At 40.6% G+C, this 18,662-nt stretch overlaps 1 protein-coding gene across 1 annotated transcript in view; it reads left to right on the forward strand.

The window, feature by feature from the left end:
* The first annotated feature begins 333 nt into the window (after window positions 1-333).
* Window positions 334-18,662, forward strand: part of SKAP1 (src kinase associated phosphoprotein 1) — a 489,348-nt gene continuing 471,019 nt past the window's right edge. Inside the window, exon 1 of the mRNA XM_081971397.1 lies at window positions 334-463. The gene's annotated coding sequence lies outside the window, so the exon portion shown is untranslated. The remainder of the gene's footprint in view (window positions 464-18,662) is intronic.

The raw sequence follows: 18,662 nt of genomic DNA on the forward strand, positions 1-18,662 counted from the left end.
TAGATTGGCAATTTCTCCTATCTTTAATTGGACCCTTTCCATATAAGGCTGCACTAATTTGACTAGATTTCCTCAGCTCTAAGTAGAAATAAGAAATATACCATACAGAAAATGGAGAGAGGCAACATAGTTTTCTATTTCTGGGTGCAGCTTTTGTGTAAAAGAATTGGTTGGCGAAAGAGAGGGGACGGAATAGCAGGTGGATGGGAGATTTTTCCACCTTTGATCTCACACTGTCCTGTTCAGCTGAGTGGAATACAAAGTGAGGCTACCAGAAAACAAGCGTTTTACCTCCGCCGCGCCACCGACGGGGGAGAAGCACTGAGCGAGACCGACAGACTGTCACTAGCAAAATGAACTGTCACCTCCCATTTTTCAGAGGCGCGGAGGGATGAATTGCGGCTTTGAACCGCTTGGCCCGTGGTTGATTGAGTTCCGCTGTCTTCGAACCTCGGCGAACAAGGCAAGTTCATTTCAGGCTGACGTCCCCGCGCTGATCAATTTGGGAGCCCGAGAAATTAACCGCTTCAGAGCTGATTTCCTCCAGTCCGGACTTGCTTCTCCTCGCCAGACTGCTTTGGTCGTTTCGTTATTCAGTCTAGCTGGCCAATGAGGGCGCCATGAGGGTGGTTGGGAAGATTTAAGGAGAGGGTACAGTGCCAGGCTACGAAGGATGCTACGAGCCATTTGGGTGCTATCAGGCACCAGCACGGAAGAGAGGCCTTCAAGGGCGTGCATGGAAGGCAGAGATTGTAACCATCTTGTTTGGAGAAAAGCTGCAGTCAGATGCTAGGAATTGAGGATGCACAGCATCATTTTCCTTTGGCATATTGATCCCTTGCTGGAAAACCCAAAGCTAAATTAAATGGGTCAATTACTGTTCCAGTATGGTTATGTTAGTATTTATCTAGCTTTTTAGGTTTGTGTTTGTGTGTGTGTGTGTGTGTGTGTGTGTGTGTGTGTGTTTGCTCTTTTCTCCTTAAAGAAGAACAATTGATGAATGAGATAATTTAGGAAAGATGTCCAAAGAAATATTTTTTCCCTTGGAAAACATTCTTCTTAATGCAGATACTGTATGTAGATCAAGCACTCTATTCATCTACCAAAGTCCTCTAATATTATTCCACAGACTTTGGGGTTCATCACTTGCACTGAACTAGATGAGGCAACACTCAGAAGCAATTGCACAGATGAAGAGCTCTCTCTCTCTCTCTCTCTTTCCCTCCCTCCCCTCCCCCCTCCCCCTCTCTTTGGAAATTGGCATTATAATGTCTTAGAATGCCCACACAATTTATGCTGTGATGGCAGATTGCTGTACATGAATTTGATTTGCATATTAAAGCAACACAAGTGACACATCAAATTCATATAACTAAACTTGCCAGTATGCTAGAAATTGTTTGGATTAATGGTAATTTATTGATTGATATTTTTCCCTTTTGGGGTTCTTTGGAAAATAAAATATTGACAAGAATTTATCAAGAAATAGGAAATGCGACAAGGCTGAATCTTTCCCAATTATCTTTTTGTAACTATGGGAAGATACATTCTGGTCAAGACCAACCAAGTGGAAAGATAAAAAGTCAGGCACTTCAATGACTGAACGTTAAATATATTCACATGACACTCTAAACCAAAAATTAGTCAATGACATTTTATTTAGAAAGCTATATAAACCAAGTCAGTGTACTTAGCTTATGCTTTGTTTATATCTTGGTGTGTGCTACAAATCCAGAAAAATGAATGAGTTGAGTAAATCATAGTTTAATTAATAATAAGTAAGTTTATTGTGTAAACATATATAGCATTTGTGGAGTGGACAATGAGGATTGGAAAGGTTCTTAGCCCCTGGATCCTGTTTTAGTGAAACAGAGACAATTCTATGAATTCCTTCTCTCTAGTGATCTATTAGGGAGGAAAGCAATATTAATACCATTGCTACATTGTTCAAAGTATACTGATCATAGGATCCCTTCTTTTTTGAGAAAGGAAAGTAGATAAAGTAACAAGGATGCTATTAAAAGTATCTACAATTCACCCCCCCCTTCTTAAATTAGCACATTTCAAAACCCCAGAGAAGATGGAATAATAATGACAATTTAATTATGCAGTGTGAATACTTTTGTTCTGTATGGACGTATTATCTTATAAGTTATTACATGACTTCTATTTAAATATATCAGTATAGATTAAGAATGAAAACTAGATTATTTGTTTAACACATTGATTTTATGTGATTTGATACGAAGAATGAAAAACTTGAATTGGAACTATGACTACTTCTGAATACTCCTTTGTCTCTTGATGTATTCTTACACATGATTTATGAAGTATGTCTGTTGTTTGTTGGTACACATATGTTTTGTAGATAATTTTTTAATTTAATCAGTTACATAAGCAGCAAATAAAAAAAGGGGGGGGTTATTTTCCTGTAGGTATGGAGCTTTTGAAAGGCTAACACATTTCATCTTTAAATTCTGCCTTTCTATAAATTATTGTCTGGAATAATGAACACTAGATTTAGTGTTATTTAAACATGTTTTACCCTTCTATATGTACAAAATGGTTTCTGTTATTGCATATTTATAGTTCCCTGTATTTCTGCAAACATATATGCACTGATGAGCTAGCAAAGATATTGTGTTTTTTGGGTGTTTGCATAGTATTTATTTTATTTTAATTTATTTATTTGTATCCCATCTTTATTATTTTTACAAATAACTCAAGGTATGAACATATCCAACACCTTCTATTTTCCCTAAAACAACCTTTGAGGTAGGTTGACTGGCCTAAATTCACCCTGCTGGCTTTCATGGCTAAAATGGGACTTTAATTCAGTCTCGCATCTTCTAGCTTGCTGCATTAACCATTAGACAAACGGAGAAACTTGGAATAGTATTGCAAGATATTCATTATTTATTTTACATATTTATTCCATATTTCTGATTCCAGAACTTTCTATGAGATCAAGCACGATAGTGATACATAGCTGTTGATCATTGTTTGATTCACTGTGCATGCATTTGTGCATTTGTTTAGTTGTCATTTGGATATGAGTGTGGATGTAACAACTTTAATATAATAATTAAATCTTCTAGACTTGCACTTTCCCACCCAAAGGTTATTTTTTTCTATTTTCCAGCTCTCCATATGATACTCATTATCATCTAGACCAGAAGAATAGCAGCACATGATCTACAGGTTTTATGCTGTATATCAGTTCCATTTTTGTGATTTTGGAACACCACAAAATCATATTGCTGAATTCTGAATAAAAATGGATTATGGCAAACTTCACTAGAACAAAATGTAATTAGGTTCAAATAAGACAATTTTAGTCCCTAGCATTCACATTTAGATTAATAATATTTCTGTTTCATATATCCTAGGAATCTGAAAAATCATAATTTGGGAAGAATTTAAGGGTAGGGATAGGAGTAATTGGACTTCCAGTTACTTCCTATTCCAATTCCCATTATGATCCCTTGGGGAGGAGGGAACCTGATAATATTCTAATACTATCAAACACCTTCTTACAGTCCTAAAAAAATGTTGGGAGTTGTAGCCACAGACCAATTAATGATTATTTTGTACTCTGGATTAGAGGAAAAAGAATGCTCTTCTACTTTGATATAGACCTCATAATCTCTTCATGTGTTGCCATTATTATAATTTGTAATGTGAAAGAAAAATAGATTATTAAAGAGCTAGAAAATTATATTAATTATATTTAATGAATCAAATTACATTTAGTATTTATCCTGTATTCACTCCCTTTAGGGAGTGCTATTCTAGCATGCCATTCACAGGTCAATATAGTCGTCAGCCACCAAATAATATGGATATTGTAAGTAAATAATAGGACAAACCTTGGGGCTAGATTTTGTTTCCATTCTCAGTATGGCGGTTATACTTTTTGGATATGTTTGGGATTAGACTGCAAATGAAAAGTGCATTATCTAAGTAACTGTTAGGATTAGATTGTAAATGAAAAGTGCTATATCAAAGTAACTTGTATTATTTATGACTCATAATAATAAATACATGTCACTCATTCTTTTTCTTTTTAAGCAAAAGGATTTGTGGCTTTGGCATACCTAAATAGAGCCATTTATTATTTTTTATAATCACACCAATATTTTATTATATAGAATTATAGAATAAGGGTAGGACTATTCAAACATTTAAATTTGATATCTTCAAATATTTCCACCTGAGGACTAGAATGGAGATTAGTGTTTATAAAATACAAAACAGAAAACTGAATCCAATTAAATTAAAGGGAAAAAATCAGTGTGGCATTGGGTTACAGTTTGAGATGACTGTGGAGCAAAAAAGGTTGTTTAAATGATTCCAGAGCTTTCAGTTAAATCAAGTCATATGCCATAACAAGTGTCTTGGTATGGAAGAACTCCATAAAGGAAACAGAACAGAACAGTGGTTGATTTTTTCACAGATTGTAAAAAATGGATAGTGTGCTGGAATATTTGTTGACATCGGGCACTTAATTTATTTAAACCCAGTGTTAGCATAATAAGAAAAAAACCTTCTGTGCTTATTTTATGTTTGAACATAGCAAGTTGATATTTAACATTGTTGATTTAATAATCAGGAAGATTAATAGCACTAAGTCTATAATTTTTAGATTTCTACACCAACATAACTAAGTATGATCTAAACATCAGTAATCAGGACCAATTGCTTTCCGTTTCACATTACTCATGGTTTATATGCCAACTAATATAATATAGTTTTAGAATGACTTTGTGAATTACATAAATGTGTTATTGTACTTTTTCCCTCCTAGAATACATCTTGCGTTTGTAGGCTAACTGCACATGACAAAAACTCAATGCAATATTCTGCCCAGCATTTCTTCATGTCTCTCTTCAACAGGGCTATCAGATCTGAGCTGCAAAAATTTGCATTACCACAAAATAGCAGAAAAATATTTGTTTTGCATCTATCTCTTTATTGGCATATAGTAATAATTTAAACTTTTCTAGCCCTGATTTGACAGCCCTAATGCCCAAGGATAAATGAGAAGACATGATTATTACATGGAGGAAGGAGTTCTATTCATGATGGAAAATGTTCTGCATTTGTACGCCTGAGTTTTGACTTTGTTCTCACAAGTGCCATCTTAATTTGTACAGGGACTTATGTTTGAAATTCCCAGGTAGCCTTTGACAAGAGCCACGGTGCTGCAGTGGATGGAATCCAATATTGTAGGCTAACTCTGCTCACTGTTAGAGTTCAATCCTGACCGGCTCAAAGTTAACTCATCCTTGCATCCTTCTGAGATCAGTAAAATGAGGACCCAGATTTTGGGGGGCAAAATGCTTTTGTAAATTGCTTAGGGAGGGCTGTAAAGCACTATGAAATGGTATATAAGTTTAAGTTCTGTTGCTATTCTGGAAGATTTCGAACTATTTAGGTGACCCTGAGGATACAGATAAACTTCCAAGTAGTCTCAATGACTCTCAAAAAGAGTGCTAAAGACCAGATGATTGCAAGGAATATAAATCTTTCCATTCTCCACCATTCGGTCAGAACTGAAGAAGCTTCTTCGATGAGAAGCAAAATATCTTCAAGGAAAAAACAAAAGTCCAGTTGCCTTTTGAAAAAGCACCTTTGGGATATCCTGGGAGATAATATATCATAAGGTCACCAAATTAATGAAGCTAGAAATAGGAATAATATGATAAGGGATATAATATTGGCACTATTCTAGGTAACCAAGTTCCAGATGTAAGGATTTAAAAATCAGGTGTACCTAAAATAGAACATAGGAAATGCCTTGATGAACCAACTAATTGATCTGATATTTTCCACATCTTTTTCTTCTCTACCACTTTTGTTCATACTATTCTGCAAATACTCTATAAATCAACTCCTGCTTGTCGTTCTATAATGCTAGTTCCGTTCCTGATGCAAGTATGAAAAAGAAATTCTTCCTAAGCAGCCTTTAACAACATATATGGCATGGTAAACTTCCTCATTAAGACTCTGTCTTGTCAATAAAAAAGTCATTAGAGGAGATATTGGGAGAAAGTCTGCGGCGCTGAAGACATCTAAGGGACAAGGAGGTGTAGCTCCATTTCATATTCTGATGGCAAAGGGAAAGAATCAATAAACGCTTCAGCTTTAAACCAAGAGCCATCTGTCAATGAAACGGTGGGGGAGAAGAATAAAAGGAATAAGAGGATATATTGCATCTTTACCTATCCTGGTGTGCATTTCCTTTGGATGCTTCCCTTTTGTCTTTCAAAAGCTATGGCTAGTATCTGCACCCATCTCACCTGATTTTTCCATTTATATTTTCTGCTCCTCATATTAGATATTGTTTGCCTCTTTGTTTTTGGTTGGCTAAAATTTTGGTTAGCTGGGAACATGAGAGGAAAAACAATATAACAGTTTAGTAACTCATTTAATCCCCCTTTTCAACAGGTATATTGCAAAAACCATGACAATTGGGAATGTTTAGGATCCTTGTACCCTGTTTCAGTCCCTAGCATCCCCTATAGAGCCAGTTACTGAGTATGGCAAGGAGATTTTTTAAAAATCTGATGTTTGATACCTGTAAGAGGAGAGAATGATAGCAAATTCTATCTCTAATGTCCAACATCAGAGAGAGGAATCCAAGTCATTCTCTGAACATCTATCCCAGGGTTTGTAGAATTTTAGAATAAGGATCTGGGCAGTATCTAACCCAGCATAAATATGACTGAATTGTTCAATAGGACTTACTCCTATTTAAGTATATTAGGAGTGCTAGCCTCAAGCAATGTTAAAATATGTACAAATATTTTGCGAGTTGATGTCTATATATTTAAAAAATCAAACAACATGATTTTGTTTGATTTTCTCCACTATAAATGGATTTTCCTCATTTGCTGAAATGAAATTTTCCCAGTTTCAAAAATGAAAACTGGAATCTTGTCAAAGTTTATATACTGAAAATTTGATTGATGAGAGGCTCTTAGAAAATCAAAAGCTTGCAACTATTATATAAGCTTTCAACTGCTCTAATATAGGTATTGCTTTGGGTTTTCCCCCCTCGTGGGAAGCATACTTTTTAAAAAGCACTACTAGCTATCACTCTCCTATTTGGACTACTGAAATGTATTCTATTAATTGCACCCTCAAGAAACATTGCCTTTGTGCAATTCTTCAGCAAGGTCAAGAAAAACATTAATCCTAGGTTCAGGATTTACAGGAAAAATGGTATTTCTAATATAATAACTGGCTTTGCACAATATGCATAACCAAGAGAGTGAAAGATCTAATCATTGTACTTGTACAACAGACTAAGTTGCTTAGTTTTAACCTTAGGTTTATTTTTTCTTCTAATGGCACAATACATTGGGCAAATCCATCCTGTTTAGTTTTTCATCAATAGAATTCTGTGAATTGAGAAAATGACTAATTCAGTTACGAAATTGCACATATTATGCAAATTCAAATGGAAAGATTCTATTAGCGATAATAAAGAGGGAAACTTTAATCTGCAAGGATCACAGTATATCTCTATGTGTTCTGAATATAGAAATACTTTGCAACATATGGAGTCACTCAGAGGTAGTTGTCACACACCTGGTCACCTAGTAATGAATAGTGTTTCTCATATTACCACAATGTCTCCAATATAAGAAACTATTAGTCTTAGTACTTGGCAACACTAGGAAAGGGTTATATTTATATTTTACAGAAGGTTTTCTCAGCATGGAAACCTGCACAGCCAATGAAGAACATTTGTACAGTACATGTAGCAAACAGTGCTTAGAAACTACAAGGTGTAATGATGACAACCTAGTTGGGAGACTTATTTTCTTGGGAATAAAGAAGTATTATTATTTTGCCCTTATCTGTGTGACTTGCTGGCTTTCCAAAAATATCTGGCTGGCCACTGAGAGAACTGGACTAAATAAGATGGACTGAATAATATGAGTGTTTCAATATTCTTAATTTTTGCATCTGTGATGTTCTCAAATCAATTGCTTAATTGACACTATTTATTTAAGAATATTTTAACCCTTACATTCCACTTAAAAAGTACTTTTTTGAAGCAGATTTTAAAAAATTGTATACAGAAATATGTTTTCTGCATATATTTCTGTTGAAAATCTGGGAAAGAAGATATGTTCACAACCATTTCCTTTCATTTAACTATTACTATATTGGAAAATTTAGTTTCCTGGAGAGATGAAGAACAAGATCCCCTGTTGCTGGGGTTCACTTCAATTAAAATACTTCCCTTGCAGTGGAAACCATTACACTTAATCCTAGCTTATCTGGCACTTTACATATACTCAAAGGCACCTCTTTTCTTACCTTCTGAATGCTTTAGCCTTCCGATGTTTCTGAGAAAGGCAAGATAACTGCTTCTTATTAGTTGGCAGTTGTTGAAACCACAAAGAAGTGAGACACTGTGAAACCTCAAAATGAATGGAGATAACAAATCTCTCAGTGTGAATTCAAGCTGGATTCTGCTGGAAAAAAATTGTAGAAAATTCTACAAAATAAGACACCTTAATGCACAGGTCTAAATGGTGTCCAACATAGCATTAAAATACATTCTAAACTAAACTTTGTTACGTTTTAATGATTCTTCTTCTCAGATGAATTGCATGAAGCGAATTGCCAGATAGTTGCCTAATTGGGTTAGATTATCCTCTCTTCTGTGCAGGTATATACAAAATTGCAGGTATGTAGCAAAGTATTGTTTGCTGTTGTACTTCTTTAAATCTTTCCTTAATTGTATTAAATCTGGATTAATATCAGAAACCGGCCACTGAGCTGGTGCCTCAGTTTAACCTTGTCACACTTTGTTGTTAACATTTTGAAAAAGGCTGGAAGAAAGCAGACATGTCAAGATTTGGATGTAGTTTGGACAGAAGAGGTGATCTTCAATACATTTGAGCATTTAGATATCCTTCCACCTTATGACAAAGGATAAGTTGAACAGAAGTGAGTTCCTTCCCTGACATGTCCTGGATCTCAGCCACAAAGAATACACCTTACAAAATCAGTTTTTGCAGCAAACCTTCCTAATCTGTTGATATTCTCATGGCAAAGTATTGTCTGACTTTTGATTATGTTTTTTTCCCCACCTTGCTGCTCTTTCAACTCTCTTCAAGTCTTTCCCCTCTCTCCTGAGCTTAGTTTCCATAGTTACCCCCAATCACATCTTCTGCATTTGCTGGAGAAAATTGGATTTCAAAATCAAGAGGAGACTTCAAAGGAATGTGTCTGTTTAATAGGCTATCACTAAAGAGAGAGCCTGGCTGTTGAACTCCAAGGAGCCTGAGCAAATAAGGTGGAGGTCTTATCATTGTATGTTTGGGAAGGCAGCCTGGCATCTCAGGCAAAGAACATATTGATGAGATATGGCAGCAGTGTAGGAGGATTTGCCATTCACTACCAGCAACCAGGGGATTTTTTTTTTTTTTTGTTTCAATTGGTCCCTTCAATGATTCATTTCTAAAATGACAAGCACCAGACCTTCAAGTTTATAGGTTATATGCTATAGCTTTAAAAACTGTATACAAATGTAAGGGTGTATTGGCTGTGATGACAAAGTAAGGAAAGAATAATTTGCATATGCAAAGATAATACTCATTTCAACTATTATGACTAAGGTGGTAAAAATAGTCCTAAAAAAACCATCTCCCATCTTTGTGCAAAAGTGCTGATTATAAACCTCACTTGCTTTCTCATTAAAAACATTCCTCTTTGTTCTATTATGGCAAATGCTAGATTTGTACAAAATGGTTATAGCTGTGTAATGTGTATTTAAATATTTGGGGTTTGGAACTAGGGTGGATACTAGCCTTAGTAATAGACTCATTACTTTGCATGCCTGCTGCAGGTACTGCTACTGCTGACTCATACATAAACCCTTCTTAGGGTTACTGCAATTTTATATGTGACCAAGTTCACACATACTATAATGTTAAACCTAGTTTGTGATTTATTGAAAGAAATGGGATTGTAAAAGCCCCCAATGATTTATTAAAAACAGATCATGCCAAGGGAATCATATTGCTCTCTTTAACACGGTAATTGGATTCCATGAGGGGAATATTATGGATGTAGTATATTTAGATTTAATTTGCTAAAGTAGACTACAGGCTCCTTCTGGACCTGGAATATGAGATAGATATAGGGATATATAGATATCTCGACAACCATAGGGATTTATATAGTTGGCTGAACAACCATAACTAACATGTGATCAGTGAATCTATGCCTGCTTTACTTGGAAAATTATGTAGTGGGGTACTCTTTAACATCTACAAAAGTGACAATAAAAGAATAGAAGTAATGCTCATATAATGTGAGAATGACAAAAAGCTGAGCAGTTTGTTAAAAGCCCAGAAGTCAAGCTCAAGATTCAAAAGAATTTTGATATTGATAATTTGGTTCTATCTAACAAGAAATTGTTCAGTGATAAAATTCCGAGGCAGAAAAAAAAGGACATATAAAAAAGGATAGGAATTACATGGCTTAGCAGTAGTACTTGAAAGAAATAACTTGGCTTCTTGACAGAACAGAGATAAAGCATGAGACAGTAATATGCCAAAGCTGTCAAAGAAACCAAAGCTTCTTTGGGCCATATCAAATACAGTGTGAAGTACATAGGAAGCAATAGTTGTTGCTATTTGCTGCACTGGTCAGATCTACTTGGATACTGTGTCCAGTTCTAGTCACCATCATACAAAAAGGACACTGAGGAACTGGAAAGAATGTAGAGAAGAATTGCAAAGTTGATAAAAGACCTGGAGGCTAAATCCTGTGAAGAATGGGCTGAAGAAATTTGGAAAGCTTAACCTAAAGAAGAGTAGACTAAGGAGACAGGTGATAGCAGTCTTCCATTACACAAAGGGATATTGTTAGGAAGATATTCTGAATCCAGAATATCTGAAGATAAGACAAGAAATAATTGATGGAAACTTTACAGTGAGAGATCCAGATATGAAATAAGGAAGAATTTCCTGACTGTTGTATTAAACAATACAACAGCTTGCGTCCTGAAGTTATGGATGCTTTGTCAGTGAAGGTTTTCAAGGAAAGGTTGGATAGCTATTTGAGATGATGTGAGGATACCTGTGCTGTGCTGTCTTGGAATAAATAGCCTGCAAGATCCATTTCAACCCTATGATTTATGACTGACATCTGGTTCATGCAATATGCTAAAATGATGATACTATCCACTCAATTGTGTCCAGTTCTTGGAGATTTTATGGACCAGCTTTCTTCACATTTTCTGATATTGTATGGTTTCTATCACTTGTTTTATGCTCTGCCCAGTGTCAGCTTTGATGGTGTCTAGCTACCATGTTTTTTTAGGGGCCTCGTTTCTTTTTACCACTGACTATTCCATGCATGACTGCCTTTTGCAAAGAGTTTCAGGTTTCTTTGGTCGATACCCCAGTTGCGACCCTGTCTTCTTTTGCCGCAGTGGTCTCAGGAGACGTTGTGGACAAACTGAAGCCTGAGGATAAAAAAATCTGAACTCACTTTACGGAAGGGGTTCCAGGCTTCAGCATGGGCCATAAAATCAGCAGCGGTTGCTTCTTTCTTTAATGGAACCACTCTTTAATGGTTGCAGCAACTGCAGGAGCACGTACCACCTGAAGATGCTCGTACCCTAAAAGACCTTAGTAAGATTATTATTGCAACACAATTCTCAGCAGATGCTACACTTGACTCCGTCATGTTCGCCTCTCAGGCGTTGTATCCTTCTGTACTTTTCCACGCGCCTCCTCTGGCTCAGAACTGGCAGGCAGACAACAAATCAAAGTTCCACCTAGCATCTGCATCTTATGCAGGAGGGTCTCTTTGTGGCGAGTCCTTGGAGCCCATATTAATTGAAAACAAGGAAAAAAGAAAGTGCTTTTTCTTTTCCACTCCAAACAAGCGACAGGAGAACCGGCCGGCTCCCTACCATAGATGACCCTCTTTCCATCCCAGTCAGCCTGATTACCATCAGAACAGGTACTATGATTCTAGAGTGGATCGATTTCAAAAGAGAAACTATTTTCTTGACAGGAATAGGAACCAGGGCCAATCTAAACGGCCTTTTGGCGGGAGAGGTGGTTGTCTCTTCTGCAGAGGGAAGTGAGAGCAATCCCATGGGCGGCTGCCTGTATCACTTTGCATCACAATGGGAAAGCATAATGATGGACGCTTGGGTCCTCGCAGTTGTACAACAAGGCCTCAGATTAGAATTTCTCTCCTCCTCTCCGAATCTCTTCAGGGCCTTCCCTTCTTCTTGGAACCTGGTTAAGCGCAATCTTGTACGCCTTGCAGTTCGACACTTACTGTGTCGAATTCAAGCAATAGAGCCGGTTCCATTGGAAGAGCGGGGATTGGGATTTTATTCCAACTCTTTTATAGTCCCTAAGAGCTTGGGGTGGGGTGGGGTGGGGTGGAGACTGATGCTGGATCTGAAGCATCTGAACAGATATATCATATATAGAGGCTTTAAAATGGCCTCATTGAGGCCAATATTACAAGGAATCAGGCAAGGAGACTATATGGCCTCCATCATTGAAGTGTATCTGCACATCCCAGTATTACCTTCCCACTGGTTTGATCAGGAGGGGGCTCATTATCAATACCAGGCATTGCCCTTTGGGCTCGCCTCAGCCCCGAGGTCATTCATCAAGGTTCAATGCAGCATTGTCAGAACCTTCGTTCCATCTCAGTAAGACTCTAATGCTACCTTGATGATGTCCCCATATAGGCCCATTCTTATGATCAGGCACTTCAGCTGGTGGGGTTCTCTGCCAATTTTGCTAAAAGTCACACCCACCATGAGGATATTGCACCTAGGAGCAATAATAAACTCTGGGGCGGGGTTAGTTTTTCTGTCACAGGACTGTCGGTCCAATTTGCAAAAAAACGTATGCAAAATATGATCCAGGCAGGTGGTCCCTATAGTAGATCTTTCATTTCTTTTAGGCACAATGATATCGTGCATAGGGATTGTTCCCTGGGCACGCCTTCATACCAGGACATTACAGTGGGCCTTATTCCCATATCAAAGACAGATGATGAGCAACTCACCTTTGGCCATTCCAGTGTCTCCACAGGTCCGCCTGTTGCTCCGTTTGTTGCTTTCTGCGGCACTCAACCGGGGATCACAGTTCAGAGAGTCGACAAGAGTAACCGTGACTACAGATGCAAGCCTTTATGCCTGGGGGGCGTTGATGGCCTTGAAGCTTGGGCAGGGTGTTGGATGGCCACAGATCTGCACCACAATATAAACTATCTAGAGCTCAAAGTGCCTTGTCTAGCTTTTATACCACTTTCAGCCGGACTTGCAGCACAACACATGCTACTTCTCACCGACAACATCACCACAAAGGCAAATGTGAACAGGCAAGGTGGGATTCACTCAAAGGCTCTGTGGACAGAGGCATACAAACTCATCTCATGAGCGGAGACACGTGGCCTTGATCATAGCGGACCATATTTCCAGGACTGCCAATCACCAGGGAGATTGGCTCAGTCGGGCCACCGTGGATCATGGGGAGTGGCAGCTCTATCCAGAACTTTTTCACCGCATCTGCTGCCACATTGATAGACCTGTTTGCAACACCAGTGAACGCGCAACTCCTGCGCTTTGTGAGCAGATACCAGATGTGAGGGGCCGAGGACATGGACACTGAGATGCAGATGGACGTCAAGCCTCTTATACACTTCCCTCCCTTCCCCTTCTTCCAGGGACCATCAGGAAGATAGTGTTAGAGGGGGCGGAGATAATTCTGCTAGCACCAGATTGGCCCAGGAGACTTTGGTATGCAGACCTGATTCAACTGTCTGCGTCCCCACCTTGGAAAATCCCCAGGGAGGAGATTTGTCTGTGCCAGGGGGTCTTGATACGCTCAAACTGATCGCCTGCCACTTGGACGGGGCCTCCTGAAGGAAGCAAAGGTTTCCACTAGAGTAATCTCCATCTTGGAGGCATCCAGACTACCATCGACCACAAGAATATACAATGCCATGTGGTCAGCGTTTGTCAGGTCTTGTGGGTCAGTGTCCATTTGCCTCCATACCACAGGTCTTGGACTTTTTGCAGGACAGACCTGTCAGGGGACTTGCCACAATACTCTGCACCATCAAATAGAAGCGCTCTCTACTGTCCTGCTGGGGAAGGGTAAATTCCCTTATCACACCTACCGCTTATCAAGCGTTTTTTTAAAGGTGCGGCAAATCTAGCCTCTCCAATCATACACCGATTCCCTACGTAGGATTTACCACTGGTCCTTCAGGCACTGACAGGACTTTTGAGCCCATACGTACAGTCTCTTTTCAGCTCTTGACTCTGAAAGTTGCATTCTTATAGCCATTACATTGGCGAGATGCATTTCAGAGCTCGGAGCTCTTTCAGCTCGAGACGATTTGTGCATTTTCCATCAGGACAGGGTAACACTAAGGTTAGATCCTTTTTTCTTCCCTAAAATTAACACTCCCTTTCATAGGGCATAAGAGGTAGTATTACCCAACTTCTGTCTGGCTCCTTCCCACATCTCTGGCACAGGCTGGACGTCCGCAGGGCACTGAGGATTTATCTCAGATGAACAGCCTCGTTTCGTAAGTCAGAGGTGTTGCTGGTGTCTTTCCAACCGGCCACGCAAGGAACTAAAGTAACTCCGAACACAATAGACAGATGGTTGAGGAAGGCTATTTCCTTGGCCTATGAAGCCAAGGGCAAGATTCCACTCCAGGGTATTACCACTCATTCTACTCGAAGTGCGGCTACCATGGTGGCTTGGGCAAATAGAGGTCCATTTGAGGATATCTGTAGGCTGGCCTCTTGAGCTTTCCCTGGAGCTCTTTATTCGCCACTATAGACTAGATTCCTATGCATTAACTGAAGCGTCCTTTGGACGTAGAGTGTTGCAGCAGGTAGTAGCTCCTACAGCTGCTATGGATTGATAACTTTCTTCCCCACCCTATGAATGGTAGCTTGAATACCGATGGTAGCACCCCCTGCTCCCCATCATGGAGAACTAATGTTGGTACTTTACCTGACATCAATTCTAATGATGGGGATGGGAGGTGCTACCTCCCACCCTGCTTAGTCGTAGCGGCCTGTCCGGGGAGGGGGTATCCTTGTTGTGAATTCTATTACAGATCATTTTACTCCATGTGACCTCGAGGAAACTGGGTAAAAGGAGTAGAGGCATGGCTGCAACACTTTTCTCTCAGTCTATGGACCAATCAGGATTGATAACAGCCCGATGGTAGCACCTCCAGTCCCCATCATTAGAGTCGACATTCAGATAAGTACCAACATTCGATTTCCAGTTCTGTGGACATATACTGTATTTGTTTCCTATAGGCCAAGCCCAAATACAAGACAGTGAGATCCAGTCAAGTCCAATCCCTTATTTTCTTATATCTAATAGATGGAATTTTATTAAACTAAAGATGGAAGTACTAAATATATATCCTGAGTGATTCTTAGGAAGTAGCAACTTTAAACTTCTTCCACTTTCCCCCATCCAGCTCGGGGCAGTGCAGTTTCTTGATCTGGATTGCTTTCTGGGAAAGTTCTGAGTTGGCAAAATGCTCCTCCTTCTGTGTTCAGGTGCACATTCCATCACGTTTCCCAATTTTTCTCATATAATATTGTGATGATTATGAGCGGTACAGGCCTCAACAATTCTGTGGGGATAATATCAACAATATCAATATTGGCAGTTGGCTCATTCCTATATAATGACTTCCTGAAGGATGGCTAGTTCTATTTTTGTTTCCCTTTCTTCATCATCCTGACGAGCTGGGCCTCTTTGTTGCTGACATGCAGCTTTTCTGTATATTTTCATTGTCTGATCCCCATTACATCATATTTTCTTGCTTCACTCTACCTTTTAACTAATAATATAGATATGATTCGTGGTACAACTACAACATCTAGGCCTTGGAAACTTGGATGGTTGCAAAATGTAGCAAAGTATGTGAATTTTTGACATGATTTTCTGCCATCCGGGAGTCCCTTGGAGATTTGTCATACATATTGATAGTCTTAGGTTTGTGTGGTTTACATATTGTGTGAATTTATCAATTTTGTTTGTAAATCCTTGTGTTTCTTACCATGTTATGTAAACATAACCAATTATGATATACTGTAGCTTCCATTAATGTTGCAGTAGACACCTGAGTAGGTAATGTATTGTAAACTGGACAACAGAGGCAACAGATTCGCTGAGGTAACCTTAAACAACTATTTATTAGAACTAAACAGCAAGCAATTATAGAACAACTTCAGCACCACGCTCTGCTTGACAGCTATTTATACTTGAGCTGTCAAGCAGAGCAACCAATAGAGAAACAGTAAAATTCTTGCTTCAGCCAGGCGCGTCTCAGCCAATAGGCACCGCCCTGTAGTTTCCGGGATGACAGGTTGTAGGTCGAGGACTTGCAGCCGGTTGTAGGTCAAGGACTTGCGGCCAGTTGCAACTCAAGGACTTTACACTCCTTCCATCCAAGATGGTGCATGCGTAGTTGTCCCGGTAGGCGCGGTGACCCCAGCTCTGCCCGAGTGCCTCAGTCCAGGGACATCAGCTGAAGAGGTAGGTCGCACTAGCTCTTGCTCCTCCCTGGCCGGGAAAGGGCCTTGGATGATGTCATGAGGCTCTACCTGTGGAAGCTGACCTGGTTCTCCAGGTAAGTCTGCCACCAAGAATGCTGCGGCTTGAGCTGGGAGAGTGTGTGTAGGATGCTGGCAGGCAGGGGTTGGCTGTCTGTTAGTGGAGGAGAGGCCTGACTGGGGGAGGGCCTCACTTGTTGCACAGTGCCTCAGTTGGTTGATGTGGCACCACCATACTCGGCCATCTTGCAGGAGAACCATGTAAGAACAGGGTCTGGTTAGGTGGGTGACTATGGCCAGCACCCACCAGGGATCCCTGGCATAATTTTTTGCAAAAAAAGGTCCCCCTCCTGGAACTGCCGGGTGTCTGGGCCTTGTCTGGCTGGGTAGTCGGCTGCATATTGGGGGGGGGGGGGCATCTGGTCTAATGTTGTACGAAGCCACCGGCCCATCAGCAGCTCCGCGGGGTTTTTATTAGTGTTGGGGCAAGGTGTCGAGTGTTGGCCCAAGAGATAGGAGGCCACTTTGTCAGGCAAACTTCCTCGCCCCATTCACCCTAGGGCCTTCTTGGCTGAGAGGACGGCCTGTTCTGCTTGGCCATTATAAGCTGGGTGGTAAAGGGCTGTTAATGTGTGATGGATTTCCAGGTCTGCTAGGAACTCCTGGAATCCAGCGGCCATGAATTGCAGCCCATTGTCCGACACAATGGTGTCTGGCAGGCCATGGGTTGTGAATATACGCTGTAATCCCTTGATTGTTGCTTCGGTGGTGGTGGATGTCATGAGTACCAGCTCCACCCACTTAAAGAAGGTGTCCTCCACCACCACTAGGATGTTCTGGCCATGGAATGGGCCACCAAAGTCCATGTGGATTCTGGATCAGGGCCCCCTAACTGGCGCTGCAGGCCATGCCGGCCTGAACTCTTGGCATGGGTGGCAATTTGCCACCCAGGCCGAGATGGCCTCATCCATCCTAGGCAACCAGACATAGTTACGGGCAAGTGCCTTCATCTGAGCTATGCCTGGGTGACCTAAGTGCAGGTGATCAAGAACTGGGGTGTGTAAGGTGGGGGGCACCACCACCCGGTCACCCCATAGTAGGCATCCTCACAGGGCTGACAGTTTCAGCTGTCATTGTTTGAATGGCTGGAACTTGGCGGCCACCTTGCCTAGTGGCCACCCCCTTCACACCCAGTCAAGAATCTGGGTGGTGACGGGGTCAGCCTGCAAGTGGTGGCAATCTTGGAGGCCAAGGTGGGTAAGTGTAGGTCCTCAATGGAGAGGACGGAGAGGTGGGGATGGAGTCTTTTGCAATGGTGGGTAGGGGGCAGCAGTTCAACATGTCGGTGTGTTTCCCGGGGCGGTATAGGAGAGTGTAGGAGTAGGTAACCAGGAATTCAGTCCAGCGTGACATGCGCGGGAACAGAATGGGGTGGATGGGGCGGTCACTGGCCAGAAGCCCAAGGAGAGGCTTGTGGTCGGTGATTAAGGTGAAAGACTTCCCATATAGGTACTCGTGGAATCTTTTGATTCTGGAAATTCTTGTCGATCTGGCTGTAGTTTCTCTCCATTTTGGAGAATGTCCAGGAAAAGTGTACAATGGGGACCTCAATGCCATTTGGGAAGACATGGCAGAGGACTGCCCCCACATCATAAGGGGAGGCATCACATGCTAACTTCAGGAGCAAGCTGTCATTGTATTGAACAAGGACAGCCACTGACGTCAGCATGGATTTGACAGCTGGGAATGCATGCTCTTCATGGCTGCCCCAGTTCCAGGCTGCTGAACTGTCAAGTAATGTAGAGGCTCAGCTAGAGATGCCTTATGTGAGGAAGGAGGCATAGAAATTTAAAAGGCTGAGAAACGCTTGCGGTTCAGCTTTATTGGTTGGTGTGGGGGCTTTCCTTATGGCTGTGATTTTGGAAGGGATGGGGTGAAGTCCTTGAGTGTCGATCAGGAATCCCAAGAACACCACCTGGGGCACTCCAATGCAGCATTTGCTGCTCTTTAATTTAAGTCTGGCTTCCCTGAAACGAGTTAGGACCTTCTGTAGCAT

This window comes from Natrix helvetica, assembly GCF_964273705.1.
Source record: "Natrix helvetica genome assembly, chromosome: Z".
Classification (NCBI taxonomy): Eukaryota; Metazoa; Chordata; class Lepidosauria; order Squamata; family Natricidae; genus Natrix; species Natrix helvetica.